This window comes from Talpa occidentalis, unplaced genomic scaffold (assembly GCF_014898055.3).
Source record: "Talpa occidentalis isolate TD23 unplaced genomic scaffold, MPIMG_talOcc4v2.1 talOcc4.15, whole genome shotgun sequence".
NCBI classification, from domain to species: Eukaryota; Metazoa; Chordata; class Mammalia; order Eulipotyphla; family Talpidae; genus Talpa; species Talpa occidentalis.
The window spans coordinates 12,550,392-12,569,868 of record NW_023601543.1 but is presented as its reverse complement, the minus strand read 5'-3'; the positions used below and the strand labels follow the sequence as shown (position 1 = coordinate 12,569,868).

Here is a 19,477-nt window from a genome sequence, read left to right as displayed (position 1 = left end):
GTAATTCTGCGCTACTAATTCAAACACTTTAGCCTTGACCCTAATTGAAGTTTTCGCTCCCTTCCTATCAAAACCCCTCCCCCAATCTCTGAACATATTCCCAGGACGCACCACCATGTAAACCTGTAATCTTTTTATGCCACTATCCATATTGCTTTATAAAACAGAGGTATGCAACACATTGGAAAGAAAAATGGCACCTGTCAAATACCAAACCCTATGAAATGCCTGTGCAATTTCACTTTTCACCTAGTAAATATCCAATTATTTTCCAGAATAGCTCTTTCCAGAATTCAAATCTGTTTCCATTAATATTAAAAGTTTAGAGGTCTGGGAGAACAGGAAGGAGCTGATTAAAAGCAGATGGGGTTCATTATCTGGTTAATCACAATCCAGCATTTCCCACCCCTATTTACCATCCCCCCATAATGTTCTGCTTCAGTAAAGGTCACACTAAAATTCTTCAAATAAAACCTTATCCTTACAACAGAAGGGTGGAGCTCCATTTGGGAGACTTTGAGATGGGTATCATTGTAAAGGAAACGCATTTCATACCATTTCACTGGGGAAAGAAAATATCTTCCAAAGTCTTGCTTACCGGAGTGCATGCCCAGTGTGTTTGCGAGAGCCAGGCTCTGTCTGAATATTAATCATGGAATATTTAGAGTTAGCCCTGCCCTTTGCAGATGCCCTGCTCATTTAGTAGCAAGGGAAACTGAGGCTGAGACAGGGGCAGGAATTTGCTGCAAGTGCACAGCCAGTTAGTGGCAGACTTGGAACTAGGACATGTATCACAGCAAGCGACGCTTCCGTGTGGGAAAAGTGTCTGAATAGGATGAATTGTGCTCATTTCTCAATCCATTATATCTCCACGGGCCACATGTTAATGGCTCATCTTTTATTTCTCCCTTGAGAACTGACTCAAAGGCAAAATCAAAATGGGCGTTTGAATGCAAAGTATATTAGAAGGCCTGGAGGCAGGAGGAGGTGTCTCCTCAGCCTGCCCGACTGCACTGGGCTTCAGTCCAGGCCTTGGGAGACTGCTCCTTCCATTGCTAGCTGTGCCAATGCCCATGGGAAGCTCGGCCAAGTGCTGGACTTGAAGGTAGTGCCTGCCCCTTCCTGGCGTCCACGTCTAGGAAGCAGGGCAAGTGGAGTTGTGCGCCCTGCAGGTGCAGAGGAACTTTCTCAGCACCAGAGATTTCTCAGAAATCTTTTCAGGATGGAACGGCATCCAAGGTAAGGCCACCAGGGTAAGGCATCTTTTTTTTAAAGGAGGGGAGGTTGTTTTTTCAGCACATTTCAAAGAAAGTATAAAGACAGAACTCAAGGGGAACTGCTGGAAAATAATTACCAGCCAGTGACTTCCTACACTCAGGTGAGCTAGGTCATATCTGCTCTCTTCCCAGGACTAGTCAAAACCACTTCCTAGATCCCTCATCTAAGAATGTAAAATGGTGCAGTCGCCTTGGCAAATAGCATACAGCTCCTCTGTTGGAGACCCCTAAGGCCTGCAGTGCTGAGACAAGGAGGACATCAAGGTCATGGCTAAAAAACTGGTCAGCTCGGGTCGGAGGACAGGCCTGTGTGCAGATCCGGGTGTTCTTTCTTTTGTCTGCGAAGCTATGTGTAGGGGACAAACTAGATTAGAAAAAGAAACAGAACGACCTGATGGCACAGAACCTTGGCGGTGAATGTGTGCCTGGGCAAGGCCAAACGCTAAGAGAATACTTCATTGTCTAGTAACTAACCTGGTTGTGGGGGGGGGGGCTGCTTGTATCAATAAAACCGAGTTGCATCGGACACTCAGGCACTCTGGCACTCAGGACATTTGAGCACAAATGAAAGGCCTTGTGTCCCCTGGGTCCCGCTTCTCTTGAACTCTATTCTGTGTCTGTCATTTCTTTATTTCCACGGTTCAATCGGATTCCTCTCTCAACCCTGTTCACCAGAGCTGGACTCTGGCACTCCTCAAAAAGGTTTAACTTGACCTAGTAATTCCATTTCAAGGTATAAACCCAAGAAAATTGATAGCAAGGACTCGAACATATACTTGTATGCTGGGTTCATTAAAACATTCACAATAGTCCAAAGGTGGAAGCCACCCCAGTGTCCATCAACAGAGGGGAAGCACCAGCGCCCAGGTTTCAGTAGCACTTTGGTGAGTGACTTATTTCACTTAGCATCATGTCTTCAGGGCCCCCCACACCATGTTGTAGCAAGGATCAGAATTTCCTTCCTTTCGAAGGCTGAGCAATGCTCTGTTGCATGGCTACACCAAATCCACTTTACCCTTTCATCTGTAGTTGGATGGAAGCTTGGGATGGCCTCACCTTTTGAGTATGGCAAGTGACACTGCTGTGAACTTGGCTGTAGAAAGTTCTGTTTGAGACTCGGCTTTCAATTCTTTTGGGTCATAGAAGTGCCTGAACATATGATAATTCTAATTTTTTATTTTGTGAGGAGCTGCCATACTGTTTTCCAGAGCAGCTGCACCAGATTACATTCATGCTACCTCATCAACCTTGTTATTTTATCTTTATTTTATGTTTTTAAGTAATAGTCATCCTGATGCATTTTCAGTGGTATCTCATTGTTCATTGTGATTAACTCCCTGCCCTCTCTTCTGGGAATCATGTTCTCATTAAAAAAAAAAAAAAAAAGATTTATTTATGCATACAAGAACTGGGGTGTAGGCCAGAAGTGCGGGGGGGGGGTGAGAGGATTCACCAGAGACAGAGTGGGGAGCAGAACAAGTGGATTGACTAAAATACACTGCTGCGGGGAGCAGCGGGTGAGCCAGGAGAGGTCTGCTGAGCCATGTGGGTCACCTCTCTGGCCGGGGATCGAACTCATGCTACAGTGGCTGTGGATAGCTTCATAGGCTGCCTCTTAACCCCTTGCACCACCAGGGAGGCCCTGGGAACCATGGTCTTGATTTCACATTGATTATTTTAATATCTTTTCTCATAATTTTCACTGCAGCCAGTTCAACATATGGTTGGAAAGATGCCCTTTTGAGAGACTATGCTCCAAGAAAGCAGCAGCTCTCCGGACTGCCCCAGACCCATGGTTGGTGCAATCTGCTGTCGATGAGCCAAGATCTCCTCACCTCATTTCTTTCAGGCCTCAGGACAAGCCACCCTGAGATATGCCAAAATGTCAGATGGATCATTTTGCGTCCTTGAAAAAGTCAGGAAACAAAACTCCAACGTGAAGGGTGCACGCCTTGTGCCAGGAGGGAAGAAGTCTCCTTATCCCTCAGGAGGGAGTCAGGGCCTAGTTCTCCTGTGTAAGTAAATTCAGCTAAATTATGGCCTAAATTAAACATTTTCTGGATATCATTTTCTCAAAAATGTATTGTCTTTTTATCTAAAAATTTCTTAAGCATGTTGCTCTGTCACACAGATCCCATAGTCATAGGGAATCTCCAGATGCCTGAAATTCAGTGGGCCTATTTCTCCTGTGCTCAACCTGCAAGACCCCAGAAGACCAAAAAATGGTCCCTGACACATAAGTGTTGACATAGCAAACCTTTCCACACCACCCACAACATTTCAGGGGCCCAGGGCAAGAGTACCAAGGCCTGTATACCACATACCTAGTAATTAAAAATTATTAGTCAAGGCAACAAGCTATTAAATATGTTCTAGCTCTTCCATTGGCAACTACCTTTATAACAAAATCAATGAATAAGCATAAAGTCATAGTTTTTTCTATTTTTGAAAGTCAGAACAAAATCAAAGATGACTGCATTCAATTATGATTTTACATGCCTAGATATTCTTTGGATGGGCCCCACACTATTTGGATAAACAATAATTTATAGACATAATTTAAGAATTATCTTTATTTAACTCCATAAAATTTATTTTTCTTGCTTTCATGACAGTAAAATCACTGTATTATATATTATTATAATCAAGATTTTTCACACAACTTGTGAAATTGTCAGTTATGAACTGAAACAAGAGTCAGCAAGGTTCTTTTGGTAAGGACAGAAGAGTAAATACTTGAGGCTTTGTAGACCATAAATTCTCTGTCTTGACTACTTAGGTCTGTCATTCTAAGTCCTAAGCTTTCAAAGACAGTATGTAAAGAACAAAAAGGGTGTGGCTGTGTTCCAATAAAAGTTATTTTACATAATCAGGCAGCTTATCTATGGTCCATAGTTTGGCAATCCCTGACAAAGGATTAAAAAGTAAAATGTAATTGTATTACATGTGTAAAATCCAAATATATTCCCCCGAAAAAGACAGAAAAGTAAATATAAAAATGCTTTAATGAAATAATTTTCACGTTTGCAAAACATGAAACATTATTTCTTCTCTTAAATATCCAAAATAAAAAAATATGACGGCAAATTATAAAATGAAAATAATAAATATCACATTTTTAAATGAAAATTTTATGAGAGCTGAGTTGCCATTTGAATCGATCTTACTGCACATTATAAAAAGAAAACTATTTGCAATTCTAGCATTCAATATCTATTAGAATCATGTTATAGAGGTTACACCTGGACCTCAGTGTTCACAAATTTAAGAGTGCTATGAGTTGTTTAATAGTGCAAAATGTTCCTCAGCTGCCAAGTACAACTGTTATGAATTCAATCCTAATTTGTGAATAGCTTCACAATCACAAGTTGAAAGTAAAAAAAAAAAAAAAAGGACTTCTGGGAAACAGCAATTCGTTATGCAAGAACCTATGGTGTTGATGCTATCAGAAAGCAAGGATTTGTCCTTTTTTTTCAACCTTAGCACTCCAGTCCTTTCTGGATTCTCAAGTCATGTCCCTCTTTGACATAAGCAGCTGCACAACCCAAAAACTAGACATGCTTTGCTGTTGTTATTGTTGGTGGAGCAGTAAATGGGCTAAGAGATGTGAGAAGTGTTTCCCTGCAACATGAATAGAATTATTCAGAAAAATATGTTTATAAGTGCTACATGGACTAGATCCAATGTCTATCATCTTGACTGTGGTGATGGTTTCATGGGTGTATACATTGTATATACATCTTTTTGTTTTTTAAAGATTTATTTATTTATTTATACAAGAACCGGGGTACAGGCCAGATCTGCGGGAGGGTGAGAAGATTCACCAGAGTCAGAGCGGAGAACAGAACAGGCAGATGAAAAGAAGACACTGCTGAGGGGAGCAGCAGGCGAGACAGGAGAGGTCTGCTGCGCCATGTGGGACCCTCGCAGGCCGGCTGGATGGAACCAGCGCTGCAGAGGCTGCAGACAGCTTCATAGCGCTGCGCTCAACCTCCTGCACCACCAGGGAAGTATACATCTTTCCAACTCATCAAATTCTATACTTTAAATATGTGCAGTTTTTATATATCAATTAAACTGCAGTCAAGCCAGAAAAAAGAGTTAATGTACATTTTTTTAAGTCTAATTATGACATGATTTTGGTTTTCCCCCCATGACATGATTTTGGTTTTTTATTGATTTGCCAATTGTTTTCACAACTATATAATTTTTGGATTACAGCCTCACACCTTCAGATGTACACATGCTTCCTTCACCCTCCACAAGAATCCACCCACAATATAATTGTGTTTTTAATTGCAGTTTTTATCAAGATAATTGTAGATTCACATGTAGTTGCAAAAAATAATATAGTGATCCCTTGTACTTTGTCCAGTTTCTCCTAATGGGGGCACTTTGCAAAATTATAGTCTACTGTTTCAACCAAAATACTGATATTAATGCAATCTATTTTTACCTGTATTCAAGTTGTGTTTATATTCAGCTCTATGTAATTTTTTTTAAAGATTTATTTATTTATGCACACAAGAGCTAGGGTACAAGCCAGAGGTGGGGGGGGGTGAGAGGATTCACCAGAGACAGAGTGGGGAACAGAACAGGCAGATTGATCGAAGTGCTCTGCTGAGGGGAGCAGCAGACGAGTCAGGAGAGGTCTGCTGCACCATGTGGGTGGCTCCCTGGCTGGCCGGGAATTGAACTCGTGTTGCAGTGGTTGTGGATAGCTTCATAGGTTGCGTCTTAACCCTTGTGTCACTAGGGAGGCCCAGCTCTATGTAATTTAACTACCTGTTTTATATCTATCACTACAGGCAAGACACTGAGTAGCCCTAACACCACCAGGATCCCTCATGTTGCCATTTTGTCCCCATGACCCTCTTTCCAATGCCCCCTCACAGTTCCCATCCCTTCCTCCTGGCAATCACTGATCTATCCTCCCATTCTAAAATGGTTTCACTTCAAAATGTTGGATAAATGGAATCACACAGTATTTAACCTTTTGGGATTGACTTTTTTTTTTTCAATGTGATTCCCTGGAGAGCCGTACACGTTATTTTGATTATCAAATTGTTGAGTAGGGTTCTGTGGTACATGTTACTGTCATCAGTTTTACCTGTTCAAAATATTTGCACCGATTACAGTTTGACTACTACACATGAAATTATGATAAACATTCATGTACCCATCCCCTGCAAAAGAATAGATGTTTAGAATTATGGGTCCCAAGTTACAGAAGTCCCCTGGTGTTCTTACCTTTGTGGATTCATTTTGGAGTCTGAGATATGCCACAGTGATGTACTAGAAGTAGCTTATCCAGGCTGTGAGTAGGGTGACAACACATTGGTAAGCTTTAAATCAGCTGTGGTGGGACTATTTACACCCTAGAAATTGGAAAAAGACTTAAACCAAGACTTATCCCTGCTCCGCACTCCCAGCTGTTTGGTAAACATTTACCAGCATGGCACTGGGTAGGTTGGGCCTTTTAAAATAGAATGAGCAGGGCAGAGGCCCTTCTTGCCTAAGTGTAAGGGAAGTAATGGCCTTCTCAGCACTGGCTACTTAGTTTGTGGGGTTAATACAAAATAAAAATGTATCATCTCTTATTCAAGAAATTTGAAGAATTTTAAAGTGGTGATTGTGAAACATTAAAACTAGTTGACTCTTCTCAGTGCAAGGGACTATGGGAACTCTGGACCTCATGGAAGACTTAAAGTTTTTGTTGATACCAAAGCCCTCCTGAGAGATTCTGGCCCCATGGTCAGGATATAAGCAAAGCTCTCCAGCACTTGCTGACCAATCCTATCTCAGAAGAGCCATTAGAGGTGGCAGTGGCTGAAGGGGTCCAGGACTTTTTCCCAAGGCTCAGGAAGAAGAGGTGCCCCTTCGCTTGCATAAAAGAGGATGGTCATTTGTTTGGTTATCAATTTAGCTTTCATTGTGTCTAATATCCCTCTCTCCTCAAAGGACTTTCAAGAATTCCCAAGAATCCTTAGGGTTCAAACAGAATGCAAGTTTTCAAACCAACCCTCCTAGCCCCTCAGGTTACATGAAGGAGAGCTGGGGGGCGGGATCTCTTGGATGCTTCACCTTCTGGCCCCCCTGGCTCTGGCAGAGCTGCATATGTGGTATTGTTCAATTGAGATTCCAAGCATTTATTGGGGGTTATCAGGGAACATGCCCAAGATATCCAGTCTCACCATTATCATCGCAGCAAGATTTTTCTGGAACAGGGCAGAACTGGGGGCAAAGGAAAATGACCTTTCCTAGAGGAGACACAAGGAGCAACATGTTCACCTACCTACAAGGCCATCCTGTGAAGGAGAACCAAACCTTGGTCTTTGGGACCACAGAGGAAATAATTAGTAACAACAAACAGAAGTGGCACAGACGTGGATGCCAGCTTAATTTAAGAAAGACATTGCTACTGGTGAAATTGCCTCAGCCAAGCAAAGGGCTGTTCAGGCATCAGTAAGCTCCCTGGGCAGGAAGCATTCCAGCAGAGGCCATGTGTCTATCTGTCAGGATGCTACTGGAAACTTCAATGTCCAGATGGACAGATGGGATAGATGGTTCCTCGAAAGACATTTTTAATACCAGAGAGTCTATGTAAATGTATGGGACACAATCAAATTTAAGCAGTTCCAATCCCATAGTACCTAAGTCACATTGTCCTATGACACTTTGCGATTATGTGATTATCTTTCTTCTAGCATATCTCTTTTCTATTGTCTGACATTGTAGCCAAGACATGATTGTCTACCAGTGGTGAAACACAGGCCCCCAAAAGGTGTGACTCCCCAGAGGTCATTTGAATTTGTAGGGGAATTGGAAGCAGAACACAGATTTCCTGACTCACAGCCTAACTTCAGGGACAGTGTGCTCAATGCCAACTATGCTCCATTGCTCTGGGACAGAAGGGGCTCACTTGACCAATTTGAAAATCCTCTCACTGTGTTGAGATGAGTAGAAAACAGAATGTGAAGTTCACATTCTATTTCCTACTGGGAAAATGAGACATCTGGTTTGTACTTAAAGAAGATGGATCCTAAGGGATCTTTGACAATGAGTTGTTTTTCTAAATCTGTCTTTTAGTAATTTAAATATGCATGCAACCAAAACATATGGGGGAAATGTACAAAAAGCTGGGGATGCTGTTGGATGGACAAACCATGAGACAATTTTAGAATAATGGTAGAAGGAATTTCCAAAAGAATGACAGTCTATTATTCCTTTCCCTTGGCCTAGATATTTTGCCTCCATTAGGCAAGAAACGTGTTAGTGGGGGCCTATTATATTTTTAGCACCTATTGTGTTAGGTGCCCGTTAAGACAAAACAGGCCAGGAATCAGTAGGTTTTTAGCAAGATAGTTGTAAGATTCTGAAGAAGGCTCACATGGACTCACCCCTAGTCTGGTGACATACAAGCAGGAAGAGAAGCAATGGGCCAGAGCATTAACTGTGAATACTTTGTCTTCTGAGAATCCCATTGTCTTCTGGATAATGGAACACACTTCCATTGTATTACCATACAGGGTGGGTTAGAAAGGGCAAGTGTGGGTTCCTCCTGATGCAAAAGGTCCCTGATCTAAAATGGCGAGTAGGGAGGGCACTTCCCTGTACCCACAGTCTGCCCCAGCAGTGACTGGATCCCGCTCTGGGCTCCGGCTGGTGGCCAGAAGGGGACTGGCTTGTGGGGGCTTTTCAGCTCACCTCTGGCTATGGGGGCAGCCCTTTCCTACCTCCACGTAGTCTAGGTGGGTTCCTCCAGATACGAAAGTTTTCTGATCTAAAATGGTGAGTCGGGAGGGCACTTCCCTGCACCCGTGGTCTGCCCCAGCAGTGACTGGATCCCCCTCTGGGCTCCAGCTGGTGTCCAGATGGGGCCTGGCTTGTAAAGTGGCAGGATACAAAATCAACACACAAAAATCAGTAGCCTTCCTATACACAAACAATAAATCTGAAGAAGAAGAAATCAAGAAAACCATCCTTTTTATTATTGAAACAAAAAAAAATCAAATACTTGAGAATAAACCTAACAAAAGAAGTAAAGAATCTATACAAAGAAAACTATAAAACACTGTTAAAAGAAATAGAAGAAGACACAAAGAAATGGAAAGACATCCCCTGCTCATGGATTGGAAGAATTAACATTATCAAAATGGCCATCCTGCCAAAAGCAATTTACAGATTCAATGCTATTCCAATAAAATTTTCAATGACATTCTTCAAAGAAATAGAACAAATATTGATGAAATTCATATGGAGCCACCAAAAACCCCAAATAGCCAAAGCTTGCCTGAAAAAAAAGGAAGGGAATGGAGGCATCACATGCCCAGATTTCAAACTATAATACAAAGCCATAATAATCAGAACTGCATGGTATTGGAACAAGAACAGACACACGGACCAATGGAAATGAATAGAAAATCCAGAAATAAACCTACAGATTTACAGTTAACTAATCTTTGACAAAAGAGCAAAGAATATGCAATGGAGCGAAGAAAGTTTGTTCAATAAATGGTGCTGGGAAAACTGGGTCACTACATGCAAAAGAATGAAGCTTGACTACTACCTCACACCATGCACAAAAACCAACTCAAAATGGATTAAAGAACTAGACATAAGACCTGAAACCATAAAATATATAGAAGGAAACATAGGCGAAACACTACATGATATGCACATCAAAGACATCTTTACAGATACATCACCCAAAGCAGTGATAGTGAAGGCAAAGATAAACAGCTGGGACTACATCAAATTAAAGAGCTTCTGCACAGCAAAAAAGACAATAACCAAAACAAAGAGAAACCCCACCAACTGGGAGAACATTTTTGCACACAACACTAATGATAAAGGACTGATCACAAAAATCTACAAAGAGCTGATGAGACTCAACAAAAACAAAGCAAATAACCCAGTCAAAGAATGGGCAGAAGAGCTAAAAAGAAACTTCACCAAAGAGGAAATGCAAATGGCCAACAGGCATATGAAAAAATGTTCAACATCACTTGTAATCAGGGAAATGCAAATCAAAACTACAATGAGATACCATCTTACACCAGTGAGATACCATATTACACCAGTAATATGGCACATATTAAAAAAACTAGCAACAACAAATGTTGGTGAGGATATGGAGAAAAAGGAACTCTCCTGCACTGTTGGTGGGAGTGTAATCTGGTCCAACCACTATGGAAAGCTGTATGGAGTTTTTCCTCAACCTACTAAAGATAGAGCTTCCATATGATCCAGCAATTCCTCTCCTAGGTATTTACCCAAATGACACAGAAACAGTAATTCCAAAGGGCACCTGCACCCCTATGTTTATAGCAGCACTATTTACAATAGCTAAGCTATGGAAACAACCCAAATGCCCAAAAATAGATGACTGGATCAAGAAGATGTGGTATATATATGCAATGGAACATTACTCAGCAATCAAAAAAGATAAACTCATGCAATTTGCAGCAACATGAATGGAGCTAGAAGGGACCATGCTCAGTGAAATAAGACAGAAAGAAAAAGAAAAATACCGGATGGTCTCACTCATAGCAGGAAGTTAGAAAACCTAAATAAGGGACCAGGAAAAAGACTAATTATAATAAAGAGAAAATCAAAATCAACAAGCAACTATGAACCAGGGGCACACTACAGGGTGGGGGAGGAGAGGAGGGATTAGAGTCAAAATGAGGGGGGTGGGAATTGTCTGGGGAATATAACCAAAATGAAAATGCATACATTGTGTAAAAATGAAAAATGATGTAAGAATGATATAAAATAATATATATATATATAAAGAAAGGGCAAGTGTGAGGGGATACACAAAACATATAGACAAGACCCACAGTTAAACAGCTTGCCATTAATTGAATTTTCTGATTTAACCTCTGTGGGTCATCTACTTTTGTATTAAAACTACCAGAATCCTGGAAGCAAAAATGGGCCTGCATTGGTGACTTCATAAGTTCAGGTTCAATTGCTGAGTATATGGACTTACATGCATGCATGCATGTGTGTATGTGTGTTTACATGAGTGTTAGTTGATCACTGATCAATGGATATTGATAAACACAGCCCATTACCAACCAGCTACAAATTGCCAGTCTTATAGCCAGACTGTCAATCTTGTCAGCTCGCTTGGAAGAGGCGTCATGAGGGCTGCTGCGGACAGCCGAGGCTGGGCAGAGGCAGGCTTGGCAGGAATCAAATCATTTCTCCTGTGTTTCAAAGGGGCAGAAACCAGACTGACTTGTAGAATCTTGGAGGAATGAAAAGAATTTCAATAAGAAAATTTGATTAGAAATGTAAGGAGCTATACCGCTTCCTGAAAAACAATCAAGCAATTGGAAAGCATGGGCCACAGATTCCAAAAAGCACTGACAGTATGACTCTATCTTTTTAGTCCAAAGAATAAGTACAGATCACAGGCTAAGTATATATTTTGCTTAAATTTCTATAACAGAAAACAAAAGAAATGTATAAGCTTTAAGTGTTTGGAGAGAGTAAATGTTTTTAAAGCATTTATAATGGAATATTATATACATTTTCTGGTCATGAATATACAGTGATGTCGTTTGGATGAAATGTTGGGTTCAGTGAGCGGGGTCCTTGGGTTCCCTCTGAGAAAAGTTTCGGCAGAGCTCCCCTTTCAGCAGCACCTGGCGACTTTGCCCGGGAGACAGAGACATTTGTCCAGACACAAGGCGGCAAAGGTTACATTTTAAAAGGACAGGTTTATTAGAAAAAGGAGAAAGGAAAAAGAGGGGTGCCTGCACAGACTTAAGTGGGGAGAGAGCTGCTGCTGCTGCTGCTTTTGAAAGGGAAAAGGTATCTGACAAGAAATGTGTAGGCAGGCAATCTTGGCGGGAGCCGGGTTTTGCCAGAGCAGAAATTGTACTGGTAGGGTGTTCTTCTTTTGGGGAGGGGTCATTCCTTTGTGGAAGGTTATCTGTTGTTAAATCAATCACTTCTAGGGTGAGATTGGGTTAATTTGTAAGGACCAATGATTCTCTAATGACCCTCCATCTCGTATCCCCACCTCTGGCCCTCGCCTCGGATACTTCCTATATAGGGGGCGCCTAAGGATTTTTCATTTCTGTAGCCCTTTTAAGGACTTAATCATTTTGCCCCCCACCTCCAGTTTCTGGCTTGTGACGCCATCATCCCAAATTTTCTGCTTTTAGCCTCATCATACAGGGATTCTTGGAAATATTATTGCTTGTAGGTCTGAAATTATTTAAAATTTTTCAAAGAATGACATGAATATTCACTAAAATATGCAAATAAGGAAGTTTATAGCAGCACTTTTCCTAGTAGACCCAAATTGAAAATTACCCAAAGGCTTATCAATTGTAAACTAGATAAATAAAATCTAATATTTTAATAACATGAAATGTTATGCAGCAGTGAAAAGCAACAAAGCATAGTTAGACAACCCTACATGAATGGATTTCACTGTTCAGTGAAAGAAACCAGACACAAAGGTACATATAACACGATTCCATTTATAGGGCTTCACAAAGAGACAGAAGTAATTTACAGAGATGGAGGTAAGGAGGGCGGTTACCTTTGGGCAGTGGATGGTGACTGGTGAGGGACAGGACTCGGTGAGCCTCTGATTGGCTGGAATTGTCACAAAACGTGGAGCTGAAAGGTGGAATTTGAACATCTGACTGAATGTTAATTGCATCTCGAGGAAAAAAAAAATAAATAAAAGGATTAGAAGGCATGGCCTTTGCTGTCCCCTGTCTGGCTCTTCTTCCTCTATTTGCCAATTTCTTAGAACCATCATGTCCTACTTTCTCCTTTACTGTCTTCTGGACCCCAGAGAGCATTCATTTATCCCACTACATTAGAGGGGCTACGCACCAGTATGTCTGTTCCCCAGATTCTGAGGTCCTGGAGGATGGGGCCATATTTTATCATCTTAACCTCAGTACATGGCCCCACACTTTAAATATCTCACTCTAGCCCCGCTATGACCCACCTCTGTGGCCCTCCCACGAGCAGCAATCTACTGGACCAAAGGGACATATCCAACCAGAGTCCCTGGCCTTCCCTGCTAGTCCATGCTATGGAAACCCAGGGCCCAGGAATTCCCTGCTTCAGTGCCTTGTGCCTGCTGCGAGGACCTGTGTGGGCCTCTGCCCCAGGCCCATCCTCCTACACTTAGGACGCACAGCCCCTTGGGAAGGCGGGCCAGGGTGTCCACGTCTTTGTGGGTGAGGCCTCTCCTGGTATAGCAGGGAGATGGAGTGGCCAAGAAGGGGATCCGGAGGCCTGAATGGGGACTAGGGCCCTAGAGCAGACCCATCTGTGCTGTCATGTTCAGCATGAAATATCGAAGTATCCAAAAATTTTAAACTTGAACCTGAGTTCCAGGTCATTATGAAGATATGATGTACTTGTCAAGGTAGAAAGACTGAACACATTTTCTTCAACAATGTTAGCTTAATGTGTAATTTGTAGATCTTTAAACATATGGTATGTGGCAGTCCCTTTGTACATTTGCCCTGGGACCCCGTATGTTCGGGCAGGTTTGGCTGACATAAAGTAGCTACTCAGGGCCTCCCCGGTGGCGCAGCGGTTGAGTGCTGCCCGCAGCCTCTGCAGCACCGGTTCGATCCCCGGCTGCTCTCCGGCCACGGGAGGAGGGTCCCACATGGCGCGCAGACCTCTCCTGCCGCCCGCTGCTCCCCTCAGCAGTGTACTTCGGTCCTTCTGCCTGCTCTGCTCCCCGCTCTGGCTCTGGTGAATTCTCTCACCCTCCCGCGCTTCTGACTGTACCCAGTGCTTGTATAAATAAATAAATAAATAAATAAATAAGTAAATAAATAAATAATAAATCTTAAAAAAAAAAGTAACTACTCAATACAGATTTACATTTCCATCACTGCTTATAACTGTGATTACATGAACAATCCTACCTGCTCATTCCAAGACAATTCATGTCACTGATGGGGCACACCAAAGAGGCCTAAAATTTGGCTTCAGCAGTGTGACCTGCGTATCCCCATCACCACCCCCAAGATACACACAAAGCCCAAGATAACAAACTTTGCTGTGTTTTCTGTCTGTCACCTTCAAGGATGGTTCCAGCCTGAACTGGGTTTCTTATGACCTTTTAGGAAATCAATCAGCACCTGAAAAGTCTTTGGAAAGTTTCTTCTCCTTTTACTTGCACACAAAGGCTTTAGACAGATGGTTTCTGACTATAGATCTTCCAGCCTCTGTGTAAGGCAGGCTCTCCTGGGCTCCTGCTTGCTTCTAGGTGTGGGGCACGTGTGCAAAGCTGGCATTCGATTAACGGCTTTAGGGGTGACAAAAAGCATACGTTGGCAGAGAGAAGGGAAGACATTTCCAGAGAGGACCAGGCAGGCGTGCAGAGGCAGAACGAGCCAGCACTGGGGGGAGGACAAGCAGCAGCCGAGGTGGACTAGAGCAACAGCTCCTCTGGTTTCGCAGCCGCATCCCCAGCTCCTGGTCCAGGGCCTGGCACATAGTAGGTACACAAAGTAGGTGCTGGGGGAACAAGTGAATGAATTAGCTGAGGAAAGTGGGAGTGCCGTTGTGAAAAAGAGACAGGTAAAGGTGTTTGGACTTGGTGCTGCAGGTGATGGGCAGCTTCTGAAAGTTCTACAACAAGGGAGAGACTTGGCAAATGTTTTAGGAGGATGCATCTGACTTAAAGGAGAGACTAGTGAGGAGAGGAGGAGGAGGAGGTCGCTCATAGAAGGTTTTGACAATCGGGCCTCCCCGGTGGCCCAGCGGTTGAGCGCTGGGCTGAGAAGCTGCCTGCAGCCTCTGCAGCGCCGGTTCGATCCCCAGCCACCGGGCGAGGGTCCCACATGGCACGCAGACCTCTCCTGCTGCCCACTGCTCCCCTCAGCAGTGTACTTCGTCACTCTGCCTGTTCTACTCTCCACTCTGGTGAATTCTCTCACCTTCCCATGCCTCTGACCTCTGACTGTACCCAATGCTTGTATAAATAAATAAATCTTAAAAAAAAAAAAGAAGGTTTTGACAATTTGCTCTGCTTTGCCCGGGTCACGCCTCACACCCACATTTTTCTTTTTCTTTTTTTTTTTAAATATTTTTTTAAAGATTTATTTATTTATTTTTATTTTATACAAGCGCAGGGTACAGTCAGAAGCGCGGGAGGATAAGAGAATTCACCAGAGCCAGAGCGGGGAGCAGAACAGGCAGACTGACAAAATACACTGCTGAGGGGAGCAGCGGGCGGCAGGAGAGGTCTGCGCGCCATGTGGGACCCTCCTCCGGTAGCCGGAGAGCAGCCGGGGATCGAACCGGCGCTGCAGAGGCTGCGGGCAGCTTTGCAACCCGGCGTTCAACCGCTGCGCCACTGGGGAGGCCCACACCCACGTTTTTCAAGTGAGAGCTCCAAGCTAGAGGGGAAGGTGACTGCGAACCTTTACTCTGTTTCCCATATGCTGGGTTTCCCCTTAGCTGCCTGTGGTCCTGGGTGGACAGATCTGTGGCAAGCACCCCCTGCTACAGAACAGACTTTGCATGATGGTGGACAGCAGAGACCTTAACACTAGGTTGCCAGGAAGTGTCCATCAAAGTAACCAAAGCCTTGTTATGGAAAAGCGTTAGGGTCTCGTTGCGAGGGACATTTTCCACCTGCAGTCTGAATCACCAAATGCACTTTAGAGCCCAGTGTGTTTTGTATCAACCATTGGATTTCTGACGAAACGACATTCCCGTAGGACCAATTTGCAAATACACAACAAATTCCAATAGGAATATTACATGAAGGCCTTAAATTGTCAAGAGCTCCCCGCCCAATTTACCCAAGCTAATAGAATTGGCACCCGCCCCAGTGTTTGCACTGGAGCATGCACACTACTCGAGCAAATGAAGGAGATACAAACAGATGTGCATTCTGGCAGCTCAGCGGAAGCTGCACACGGTCCAGCAAGAGACAAATGCGGCATTAGCAGATACAAACCTGGGGATCAGGTTCCTAATAAGAGCAGCTACCATTTACTAAGCACTTGCTCTATATCAGGCTCCATGAGACACTTTGCTAATGGCCTCTCATTCCATCTTACAGCCACTTATGAGGTAAGAGCTGTCATCATGCAATTCTGCAGAAAAGGGGGTGAAGCCGTCATGTAAATGAGAAAAACCTGAAATCTTACTAGCTATGTGCATGTGGGCAAGTCATCAAGCCTCCCTGGCCCTTGGTTTCCTCACCTATAAAAAGGGAATCATCACAGCACCTATTTCGCAGAGTTGTTGGAAAAATCAGATTAGCAGACCACCTGGCTTCCTGTAAGCATTCAAGAATTGGTAGCTATATCATTAGCGTGATGAACCCAACCAAACTCTCCACCACTTGGCCTTATGGCCTACACCTTCAGGAGTCATCGCAGATCCTAGTCTCCTTGACCAGATTGGGTGGATAAAATCAATGAGCACAAATACTAACACTATTTATATGGATGAGCCACCTCCATGCTCTGGCCTTGATTATCCTAGGTACCACCGTGAGAACTCAGATTTCCAAAAAGTATCTTCTAGAGAAAAGAACTCAGAAGGAAGGCAAAGGAATGGTTCCAGTTAACATAAGAATAAAAGTAAGAATCCTGTCCATTCTCAGTATGCTGTTGTAATTAAAAGCAAAGATCCAGCCTGGTCCAGGAGACTAGATTGCTGTGTTATGTGTGGAACAGCAGCCAGAGCTGAGCTCACCAGACACAGCCACTGCACCCACCCAGCTTGGAAACCCACCAGAGAAACAACTTTCATCCAGCCAACCAAAGCCATTTGGCCTAGGTGTCTGGGCCTTTGTAGATATTTTTCTGCTCAAACTTGAAAAAGATGTCCTAGTTACCGCTGTCTTCAAAGCCTACCCAAGCTGCAAAAGGTCATCCATCTTCCTATGACGATTTGGAATCATATCCATGAACCAGAAACAAATTCGAACTGAGGTCAATTGTTACCCAGGTTCTCAGGAAACTGGGACTACTATTATTTTCTGAATTAGAGTTCACTGATTCCAGGGGATGCGTAAACGCTTAGGGCAATAGAGAATGGAAGTGTGACAAAAGTTATGATAACTAGACTAGAGATTGTGATGGCAGGAAGGGTGGCGCTGGCTGGCAGGACTGATTTAGCCTGCATTTTTCTCAGGAGTGATTATCTCAAAAGGATCAGCATTTTGCTTTGTTGTTCTTTATTTCTTCCCCTCTACATTTTCTTTTCTTTTTATTTTTTTTCCTCCCTCTCACCCCCCTCTACATTTTCATATATTTTAAGGTCCCACCTGACCCTCTCTGCTTCATGAAGCCTTCCTCTGACCAATGGCTGTAGTCGCTATATTTGAACAACTCACCTAACAAGTCATCATTCATGCCAGTAGTAACACTGATCACTATTTTGTTAGCTGTTCATGTATTTATACATCTTCTCACCCCACTTAGTGCCATAAAGACTGGAGTTTTATAGTTCTTAAAAATTATGATTTATCCCAAATATTTCCCAAAAAATTCAAGCTGGCTGGGCCTGTTGTCTTCGCTCTCTCACAGAATTTAGCACAGGTATGCTAACACAGTTATCTAACAAAAGTAAGTCACACACGTTGAGTAAAAGAGTGAATAAAGGAACGAGTCATTGACCCACCAAAATTCATTTAGATTTCGGTCCCGAGTCTTCCTTTGGCTCCCTTCCACCCTTTTCTGGGTGCTAAGGATTAAATGCATTGAGCAAACACAGGCATAACTCAAAGGTCCATGGAAGAGCAAATGAGCTATGTCATGGATTGGAGAATCCACAAAAAAAATCACTAGATAACACAATTAACTTTCTTCATGACTCTCCATAGTCAGGACTTTCAAATAATATACATCTCTTGACAACCAAGTGGCCCCCAAAGCAAACACCTGGATTTGCAGAACAAGTAAGCCCTCCTTGCTGTTCTCACATTGTAAATGACCGTCAGCCTCAGGGCCTTTGCACCTCTCTTCGCTCTGCTTGGGAAGCTCCAGTATGAAATACGCCCTTGACTTAGGCTCACTGTCACTTAGGTTTCTGCTCAAACGATACTTCCTGTGTGGGAACTTCCCTCACTGCTCACCACCTCACCCCCAGAACTGACCAGCCACACGTCCTGCTTGAATTTTTCCTTACCACGTGTTGCCATTTGACTTAATGTATATTTACTGGCTTGTTTATTCTTTCTCTCTCTCTCCTCTCTCTGTCTCTCTCCATCCCCCACAAATGTAAGCTCCGTGTGGGTAGAAGGTGGTTCTTTGTCTTGTTCACCATATTCCTGGCAATTAGCCTGATCCCTGGCATGTAATGGGTGCTCAAGAAATATTCGTAGAATGAACGAATGAATGAGATGAGGAATTAGTTATAAAAAGGGTTGACCTTTGGAGTCTTGAAAACTGTTCCTTAATTGGATGTGTATCTTTTTCTAATTATTTTTCACAGAGTAATGCCAACTTTTATTCATGCATTCATCTCATATTGTAAAGATTTAATGGCAAAAGCTACAATGTAGTGAGATAATATACTAAGACTTTCATATATTCTAGGCATGATGCTAAGAACATTATGCATGACATTTTATTTAATCCCTTAGATAACCCTATGAGGGAATACTTTTAATATCCCCATTTTACAAATAAGGAAACTGAAGCTCATCAAAGTTAAGCAACTCACCCAAGACCTCACAGCTAGTAAACCATGGTCTGACTGCTTTCACCAAGTGCCACAAGTGGGATGGGGTTCAGGGGTTGCAGTGATTGAAAACCAGATGCCCAGAATGGGCAACTATCCACTTGAACCTAGACAGTTGGGTTGGGGAGTTTTATACAGAAGGGAGGATGGGTGTGTGTTGAGAGGCCTCAGGGTTAGGATCAGCCACTAGGAAACTGCAGACTAGAATCTCAACCCACGGTCCTCTCGCACCAATGGCTGTGCTTTAGGCCTCTACACGCAGGAGTCATGCCTTTTGTGTGGTTGCCTGTTAGTGGAACGTCCTGTCCCTTCATCTCTACCTACCCACTAGGGCACAGCTCAAATGCAGCCTCAGGCATGAAGCTTCTCTGAGCCTCTTTTTCCACCCTCTCCCACTGCTATGGGTGAGGGAAATGGGAAAACATCTGAGTAGGGGTGCAGGGGAGCATTGAGGGCACTGGGTCAGTTAACACTGGACTGGACTTGGGAAG

At 43.2% G+C, this 19,477-nt stretch overlaps 1 long non-coding RNA gene across 1 annotated transcript in view; it reads right to left on the bottom strand.

Annotated features, from left to right (window-relative positions):
• Nucleotides 1–19,477, bottom strand: part of LOC129145855 (uncharacterized) — a 58,673-nt gene that overhangs the window by 15,001 nt on the left and 24,195 nt on the right. The window contains exon 2 of the long non-coding RNA XR_008551971.1: nt 12,844–12,923. This is a non-coding gene — a long non-coding RNA (uncharacterized LOC129145855). The remainder of the gene's footprint in view (nt 1–12,843; nt 12,924–19,477) is intronic.